Source organism: Anopheles aquasalis, chromosome 3 (genome assembly GCF_943734665.1).
Source record: "Anopheles aquasalis chromosome 3, idAnoAquaMG_Q_19, whole genome shotgun sequence".
In the NCBI taxonomy this organism is placed as follows: Eukaryota; Metazoa; Arthropoda; class Insecta; order Diptera; family Culicidae; genus Anopheles; species Anopheles aquasalis.
The window spans coordinates 48,948,549-48,958,548 of NC_064878.1; the positions used below are offsets into that span (position 1 = coordinate 48,948,549).

Genomic DNA, 10,000 nt, shown 5'->3' on the forward strand with positions numbered 1-10,000 from the left:
ATGTCCAGCGGCGTCCGTTCATGCTATCTGTGCAAGTACCGAGGTGTTTATGCTATCAGAGGGGAAGAGGGTGGCGATAGCAATAATCTCACCCAGTTCGTCACAGCCAGGGGCTCGTCCGTCTTGTTGTGTCGTTCGAGAATGGCGAGTGGCCTCTGTGCAATCAGTTGTTTGGCATTCAGCCCGAATTCGAAGATTAACAACTCCATCAACACCATATCGCAGTGGAATGATTAGGATTAGAGTCAAAGAAATTTACATTTATATTTCTTTATTTTGAGGCTTACCAACCTTTTTGCTACCTTACACTGATTGAAAAACGAAAGCTCCACTTAAAAAACATACATTAGAGATTCCACCCATCGATCAAATTTTCTCTTTCAACAGCACTCTTGCAGTTGAAAAGCAACGGAACGGTGACCGGAACACTTCAAGGACTTTCGATCGAACGAGCGTTGGTGGAGTGGTTTTTCTTCTTTTGTTTTTAAAGATGCCGTTACGGTATTGGCCATCCAATATTCGACGATCACGATCGCTCGACGGTGGAGCACAATGAGGAATCGGAAGTAATGGCTCTAATGGGCTTTTTGGCTGCATCGCCGGTTCCCCGGATAAGCAGCGTGGCCTAGCTTTATGAATTAAAGATTAACAGAATTCGAATGAGCAGCTGCAAGAGGTGGTTTGCTTGTTTCACAACAAAATTTCGACTTCACGCGCTGATTTCAGCCTTTGCTAAACTTCTTATCCTTATCCTAGGCACCGTCCGATGTATCCTAAATCATCGGCAAAATGTCACGAACCGCCGACATTCGTGCTTCCTCTTGCTTATCGATATGGGGCGGCGGGTACAAAAATAGCGTCACACTCTGCGTCACTCCACGCGAGGGACGCTCGCTGTTGCCAGCGCCAGCGCCAAGTGCATACCAATTAATCGGCGACACTGCAATACGATCTTTTGTTGGTGACTCTATACTGGGGCCACCGCGGTGCCGGGACGCGACTGCTGCACTTACGAACACCGCTGTGCATTTTGCGCTGCAAGGTCACGTAAGAATGCCAGAAATAAATGCCTCGCCGAGCTCCTGGAGAAATAATAATGTAAACAAACTCCTTCTTTGCCGCTTGGACGTGAGGTGCAGTTGAATGGAGCGCTAAGCCCGATGAAGTGAAGCCTTGAAATGTCTGAAAAGTAAAGTGAACTTTCTTACCCATGCCTAGAGACGCAGCATATTGTTATCTCATGATCGAACTGTAAATGGATCCTCGTGTTCGATCACGTGTTGATCGTCGTCGTCGAAACTCTATTCGACGATGTACACGTGCACTATAATTGGTCGTAGGGCGATCATCGATCATCAGCCACTTCGCGGTCCAACGCGAAACGATCTGAGGCTTGTCTAATGGTTTGCCAAAAATAAAAATTCCTCGACACTCCGCCGAGATATCCGCCCCTCTTGATCGAGAATGTGCCATTTTCCGCAACATCAACGGTTGGTCGGTTGGGGAAATGTCGTCTGAAGGACTAATTAATCGTTTTTAATGGTTCCGCCAAGTAGGAAGAATATGACAGTGAAGGTTATTAGTTATCTCATCTCAAATGCGCATGGTATACCATACTACTGAGAACCTAGACTACTTCCTGGTGGGTAGCAACTTCGGCTTTAATGGTGGATCCTGGAACGAAATAGAACCGCTACGATGAACTTTGAACGGCGGCTGGCTGGCACTGTAGACTTTGAGGTGGAAATAGCGGCCAGAGGGGTGGTATGGTGACAAGCATTTTATCAATAAGTCGTAGTCGCATAAATTTCGTCGCGATTGTGTCGGCTGAGAAATCAAGCTCTCCCGTTCGTCCAAAGAGAGAGAGCGAACGAACGGCGCAGACTCGCGATTATCGATTATCGGAATGCCAACCAGCGGAAAACGAGAGGAGGTGGCTCCTAAAATCTACGAGCCAGAGAACTATATCCGTTTAGCAGCCACGAGTTGCAGACAGAAAGGCGATCCAAGGCGGTGGAAGGAGAGCACCTGCATGAATGAAACGAAAGCTCCGAACGCAAAGTTTACTCTCGCGTGCCGGGGATCCAGCGAGTCACCGATGATATCCTTTCGGCAAAGGCACCGAAGCCAGAGCTATATAGGAAGAGCAGGGGCGCAACCATCTCGTTGATGCGAGCACGCTCGCCACGGCCCAATTCGGTTCGGCTTTGGTGGTGCCACGTAAGGCTTTCGAACGTCCTTCGATCACCGGAGAGGGGCCAGGTTCTTTTACTCGTATTTACGAACGAGACTCAACGAAAATCGACAAAACATCACTAACCTCCTGCCGGTGGGTGGTGGTGTGTGTGCGTGGGGAGGGTGAGGCCTTTGCTGGGTGTAAATACCGAGATAACGACCCGACAAAGCTCGTTGCTGATTCCGGAGAGAATTTCGTCCGTCGTGGAAATTGTGTTACTGTTTACTCTAAATTCTTCCATACTTGCGAAATGTGTTGCGAGCTAATGGATTTGCTGTTACTATTCCCGGTAGTAGCAGCTAGTTTTCAACAAAAATGTTTCTTAAATGACAATAATTATCCATTAAAAATACCGATTATTGACTCAGCAATTTTTTCTTGCCTTTTTTGGTATTTCTGACATCTCAAAAATGATAAATATCTTTGGAGCATTGACAATATGCATTTTGGGCATTTCGATCAAGACACCACATCCCATAATTCTCCTAAAAAATAACTCCTGATAAGAGATAAGAGAACCTCGTTGAAATATTTTCCTCCAGAATTGATGCGCACATGCTCTGTGTCCTTCGAAATCCTTCTGTCTAACGTAAACAGTCTCGTAGCGGCTGACTTGCTCGTTTTGGAATGCTCCAGGGGGGGTTTTTTTGGTTGGGTGGAGGAATGAAAACACAATTCATAGACCTCGAACCAAGAGAGAGAGAGAGAGAGAGAGAGAGAGAGAGAGAGAGAGAGAGAGAGAGAGAGAGAGAGAGAGAGAGAGTATCGCTCTTTTCGAAAGGATTCAATCCAGAAGAGAGTAACGAAAGCGTTCGGCTCCTCGACTGCTCGTGCGTACGACGACGAATCGTGACAAGGAAAACTCGCCCCCCACAAAAGTTCCGTTTCGCGTCTTCTTGCGAACGACGGTAACCGACTGCGCACCAGTCCAGGAAAAATCCAGGTCCAGGTCGCGTACATGGTACGACGGAGTCCTTAGTGAGTGATGTCACTGTGAAAATAGTCTCTAACATTCGTTCGTGTGCAACTAATCCGCGAGTTGTGCTGCTTTGCAGACCCATATTTGATCGAAAAAAAGGATTTTTTTCACCCTTAGTCAGCCTGTCCCAGTGCATTGGGAACGAGGCGAAAAAGTAAAACCGTGTCAAGTGTTCACTTCCGGGCCTGTGTCCTGCGAGGAGCTTCATACAATGGTAAATCCAAAAAATGTGTGATGCAATCTGCGGCAATTCGTGGATCAGTAGGATCGAAAACATAAAAGCTTTGCGAGCATAAAATGATTCACCAATCCTGCCAATTTCAATTCCAATTTATAGTTCACTAGTTGGGCGAACAAATGGGTGACTGACGAAAAGTCTTAATTGTGGAACGAGGAACAACGACGTTTCGGGGTGAATTGATTTTCTCGCTTTTTCCCCCAAAACTCTGCTCTGAAGGATAAGCTTCTGGTGGAAGACAACAAAAAGAGCTTGGGAAACATAAAGAGAGAACATTCCCTATCACACTGATACGGAACGATATTGCCCCCAAAAGGCGAGCAAGGACGACGCGATTACGAGAGATAGATAGAGAGCGTACAGGAGTGTGAGATATTGCGATCGAAAGTGTGAGTGAGTAGAAAAGCAGGACAAGGAAAAGTTCGTCCTGCCGGTGAGAGACCATGGGCATTGCGCGAGAGCGCGAGAAGGAATTGCGCCAGGGTGTACCTGTTTCAAGGGGGTGTTTGGTATTCGCTGCTCAACCAATAAGAATAATACGTTGTTGTAAAAAGGCTCTATCAATGCCGTGTGTTTGTGAATGTGGCTGTCGTGACACAAAGGACGTTTTACAGGTCCCCAAAGAATGTAAAAGATTTGCGTGCAAAAAGCTGTCGTTTCTAAAAATAAGTGCAACATTAAACGAACGCCGGTCTGTGGCTGTTCGTGGTCTCAACCGGGCCTCCACTTTTGTGGCGGTTGTGAAAGGTCGGTTCTCGGGATTGGTAACACGCATATATAGGTTTATGATGTGGACGTCTCGCTATAAACCAGGCAGGATGTATCGTTTCTAGCGCGATTTGTGGCTGGTTCAAACCCTATGCTACACAAAGAATTATGAGTTCAATGATAAGTCATCAGATCGCAGTTATGCTACTTGTTCCACGCTTTGTCGAGCATTTAGCGTGTCAAGGACGAATAGTTAACAAGTGTTTTCGCTAATTTCGCCACTTGAAATGTTAAATCATTGTTCAAATTTTATTTCAACCACCATTTAAACTTCATTGCATTGTGATGCGTTTTAGTGTCGCCAGAAATAAATGGGCGGGATATGAATTACATCAGCCAATTGTCAACAAGTTACAAGAAGTAAGATGATGGAACATTCCACCACGTCACGAAAAGAATCGATTTGCGGACGCGGATGCATTGGGAATGGGGAAGTGGAACACATTCATCATCAATGCTGTTGTTGCGCCGTTGTCGTCGTGCATTGCCAAGTTACCCCAAAATACTAGACACGACCTAAGTCACGTAGGCCTAAGCCCCCCAAGCCATTAGTCAGCCAGCCAGCATTTAGTAGAACCGTGGATGGGCGGTAGCGGTGCCGCGACCGCGGAGATATCAAATTCCATTTCAACATCAACAAAGAGCGAGAGAGAGTCCATTTGAGAGAGAGAGAGTAAAAAATAAGTAGAAGCTACCGCGGAAGGAATTCCGAGTGATAGTGAGAGCGCCCCCGAACAAAGCGCCGAGAGACACAGAGTGACTCAATGTTCCGTAATTTGGTAAACAATTACAAGGCACACAAACCAGACACACACCCCCCGGAGGGGTTTTGCATGTTTTTTTTCCAAAGGACCAACCCTCCAATAATCGACGTACTAGCAAGTTCCTTTTATTGTCTCACTTAGTTGTGTTTGCAATTGGGACAGAAGCAACCCAGCTCTTCCTGACAATCAAACAGACAGACAGACAGACAACTGCTTGAGCAATGGCTGGCCTGTGGGCCGGAAGTGAAGGATCCATCAGCACGCCATGAAAGGGAAAGTGTCTAAATTCCATAAACATCCAGAGAAACACCCAGACAAAGACAGTCCTGGGGGAAGCCGTAATTGATGCAATTGTTTCTGGTAGCATGAAGCTGAGAGAGCGCGACCCACCCAGGAAATGGTTGACGAAGGACAATCCAATGCGGTTCCACAGTATGCGTCGATTCCTGTGAGAATCCGGCGACAGCGGCGACGCAATATCTTCCAATATCGATCAGAACAACACGCGGGCCACGAGAGAAACGAGCGTGTTGGTGCGTTGGCGCGTTGAAGCGCAAAAAAGGCGTCAAGGTCGCGTGTTCGAGACACTGTACAGGGAGGGGAGTGGGTTAGAATATTTTGCAAAGCTCAAGAGCGACAGACCGTCATTAATATATATATATTTTTTTAAATGTCCTCATATAAAATGGAAATGTGAATCGAGAGGGAGGGGTTCCACAGTGGTGTGCAATTATTGGATAATAATCAGACCCATTAATCACATTACGACTAGCGCCTTAGCCTCTCAAGTGCGCCCTGAAGATGAAACGTTTATATGATGTCACCTGACAATGGTGGATTTGCTTGGGAATCTAAATTATTGTGTCAAGTGAAGCTGAATGATAAGGATGAGATGGAACTTGAGGCGACCCGCTTTCTATCGATTTCTATTGTTCGCTTCTACGAGGGATCGAGGATCGATTGCCTAAGAACGGCACGCGCACGCTATCGATGAGACAATGTCGTGCTCATAAAGTAATTTCGATCCATGGCCCCTTCACCACTTACTGCCTGTTCTAGTAGGTGGTATGCATTTCTGTATCGCTAAGAGTGCCAATTGAAATCATCCAGCGATTCTCTTTCGAGTGGCTAAGCGACTATTTTTAGTCCCATCGGCTTCATAGTGGTTAGGCTATCCGGAAGCGTGGAATTTCCTGCAAGAAGTTGCACTTAGTGACAATGGGATCGATTGCATTATTCGTCGTCGTACTGTGAGGGCACAGTACTTGATGTGCTAGGCAGTAGGGATTCTCTAGGAGTGACGTGTTTTGTTTGTTGAGTACAATTTGTATTGTAGAGATCCTAGAGATGGCCTGTTGGATGACCAATTAGGCATAAGTCGGGATTGTGATTAATTCAAAATTATTGCAAACCTTTTAAGGATTCATTCCTGAAGCTGGGAGCATGCATTTGTTGAGATTCCTGGACACAAGATGCCTTTATGATTAATTGTTTTGAAGACTTCTTTCAACATCGCGTCATTGTAGAAAAACATCATCAACAAAATGCTTGTGAAGCCTTATAAGTTGTGTATCTTATCAATTATCTTTCACTTCGAGAGGTCGATACACTTTGGCACACCACACGACCTTCACTAAAGCGCTAATACATTACGATAGCAGTACATACGTAATTCCATTGGGGCAAAGATGTCCTAAGGGACAGTTTTGCAAACCGATCGAACGTATTAGCAAGCATGCAGCTCCTAGCTCCAGAATGGCTTCGATCAATCGATTCTAACGAACGCCTTTTAACTGAAGGCCTATGCGCAGCGCCACCGTCCATTCCATTTCATTCTTTGTCGCATCACAAGACACAGACCGTTGAATCGCTCACGAATCAAGCGACTCAAGCGCGGATGACGTCTTACGGGGCCGTACGAAATGGCCATTCCATTCGCCGCCTACGTATGATACCGCGATGATGGTGACCAGATTCGGAACCAGATATAAATAGCCCCTCGGTGGTACTTCAGCGTGCAAAATTATTGCTTCCAATTGAGGGTAAAGTGAAACATATTGGTAGCGAATTGAAGTGAGATGAAAGAACGGCAGGGCACAATCGACGGAGACGTATGGTGGGTAGACAGGAGCGCAAGATCATGCTGTGTGATCGCAGCGCTTTGCTTGCAACGAGTGATGGTGCGCATATTTGTTGAAGAAAACATATAAGATGATAGAAAGATCGATTGATCTTGTGATGTAGCTACATTCAGATATTTTGATAGAATATTTTGCCGTTTCTTGAGCTCTCAATTGGTCGAATATTGTACAGATCACATATACATCTACAGGACATTGCATCAATCCTGCCCTACCGCTGTACGGCATTGAATCTTTGATATTCTTCTTATGTGAAGCTCTTATACCACGATTGCATCACGCGTGAAAGAGCACGTTTTTGCGTTGCGTGGTACTGCCGCTGCTGCTGCTGCTTCTCGATAGCAACAACACATCGACACGTATTGCTCACTCGCTGCTAATGGGTAAGAATCTTGTCGGAGCCGGCCGGCCGGCCGGCAAGTCGCCAGGCGACGCAACCAACACCACCATCCTGATGGTGACATAGCACAGCACAGCACAGCGCAGCGAAGACCATCTCAGCTCAAGGAGAAAGAGAGGATCATTTCTTACATGCCATGTACAGCTTACCCACGCCACAATCGAAAAGACCGGCCGGTCCGGTAAGGGGACTGGACCCGGCCAGGACTGGAAAAACCGGTTCGCATGGCACTCTGGTCTCTGGTGCATGGGATGTTCTTTTTTTGGGAGTAAATTTATTTAAATAAATACCCCCCCCCCCCCCCCTTCAACGCACCCACACTCTCCCACTGTCTCTAGCGGCGATGGATGGTTTCTTATGATAGCGGCGCGATCGCTGATCGCTATGCGCATACGCGTCACTCGCATTACAAACGCGGAGAGACGATGCTCAGTACTCGATCATTGTCTTTTGTGGTTGGTTCAGTTTTGTTTCGATTACGATTTGGGTGTTTCAATGTTTCAGGGAGAATTAAAGAAAAAGTTTAAAGAAAGCCAGATGGCTAAATATTCTCGCCGCACGGTAAGCGTGGAACAAGTTTCTGTCTCCTCTCCTACAGTTGGTCAATGGATTGTACAATCGAAACTTCCAGAATCTCAGGGTCTCGGTTTTGGTTTGTTGCCGATGCCGATGGTTGCCATGCCGCCGTTACGCACTCAGGGAGATATGCAGAAAGTATTATCGATTGTAAGAGATGTACCTTAAGGTATTTCGCATTAATCGACACATTCTAGTATTGTTCTCGTCAAATTTCGTCAAGTTCTCATCATAACTTGATTGTTTTGGTGTCCTATTTTCAAAGTGTCAGCACGGAATTCGTGAATTAAAAATGAACAATAACAATATTCTTTCGAAGGTAAAGTGGTATTCTTTCGAATGTGACCTTGCTTGTGCTGCGATGAAATTAATCGCTTTCAGGGCTCCTTCTTCTTTTTAAAAACTACGCCCAGTTATTGACGCAGTATTAACTTTCCTGCCGACATTCAGCTGTTGCCAGAAGCTTCATTCTCAGGGGAAAGTGGAAAAAACAGAAAACCCTATGATTGATCCATAATGCATAAATAATGTTGGTTCGATATCGGTACCATGTCTTCGCCTCGACAGAAGTGTGTCTCGGTTTTAGTAGTGGCCGTGAATCACGGCACAACCGACAATCGATTGAAAGGCACGCGATCCCACGTGATATGTCGGTACCACTGCCATCATAAGTCTCCCAGTGCTCCGTACTATGCATTATTTATTTGAACTCTTGACAATGTTTCAATTTGAATACTTCTCGATTGTATGACAGGTTTTGAAGAGGCAAACAGCGGATGTTTTGCTTCCTCGTACGAACGGAGGAAGTATTTAGCATATTCTGAATATGTACAGATATGCTAATGTGCCTATCAGTTACACTTATTCGCGATCTCAGGCACAAGTGCGTGCTGCTTACGTTTTAGTTTCAATGTCATTGCTCTTGCACTGCACGGAGGTCCAGGAATCAATATTCAATTTGTTATGACGGAGCGGGGGTGCCTTTCTGGTAGTGTGAGATGCTTCATTCTAATCGTCCTCGTACGTATTCCCTAGCGTTCACATTCATCGATATCGTGTTTTATCGTGTGCGTCGATCAGAAGGGAAAATATCGAACAAACAAACTCTCCCCCCCGGGGCCGTTGCGCTTTGTGCCATGTCATGCAGCATTCGATGCAAAAAAGGGGTTTAACTTTCGCTCTCGATATAGAATGCAAAAATGTGCTAAGTAAAAAAACGGTATCAACAGCATGGCATGGCATTCCTGATGGTGGTCGTGGTGTTGCTACTGGCGTCAACAAAAAAGGGTCACAATAAATGTGTCACCGACTAGCGCCCGATGGGTAACGGCATTGTACTCTACTATCTTGTTCGACGCTAGAGTATGTGGGCCTGGGGTAAGGCACATAACCCGCCGGAGTGAAGTGCATTATCACATCGCAATGGAATTCGATTCCCAGAAAGCTTCGAGAGAGAGTGTGTGGCCCTGGTGCCATGCAGCTGCAGCTGCGGTGTTGCGCTTTGCTCCGTTGCATTTGCATATCACCACAAACAGACGGTACGCAACGATGCAACCGCGGGACGGTCAATATTTGCCGAAGGCGAGGAACGATATGCGCCCCAGGGAGTGATAGCAAATTCTGCCATTCCAGAATGGTAATCGCCCACTAATCCACCAAGTAGCTACCAAGAACCCTGTGTGTACGAACGATTTCATTTTATTCTGTGTTGCGTCGTAAAACGAGTGTGGCTTCCCTGAGCGGAAGACTGGGCCACCGGTCGCTACCGTGCTGTGGGTCAAAATCAATTTATTGATTCCTGCAGGTGGCAACCAACCCACCCACCGGCGCACAGAGCCCGCTGACTAATTGATCCCTTCTTTAACTAGCTTTTTTCTGTTCTTTTTCCTCTTTTCCCC

At 46.2% G+C, this 10,000-nt stretch overlaps 1 protein-coding gene across 3 annotated transcripts in view; it reads left to right on the top strand.

Annotated features, from left to right (window-relative positions):
* LOC126578943 (uncharacterized) overlaps positions 1-10,000 on the top strand; it is a 27,413-nt gene that overhangs the window by 1,233 nt on the left and 16,180 nt on the right. Inside the window, exon 1 of one of the 3 annotated variants that reach the window (XM_050242050.1) lies at positions 3,229-3,429. The exons of the other annotated variants lie outside the window; for them this stretch is intronic. The gene's annotated coding sequence lies outside the window, so the exon portion shown is untranslated. Of the gene's footprint in view, positions 1-3,228; positions 3,430-10,000 lie in introns of those variants that run through there. 3 annotated transcript variants of the gene reach the window in all.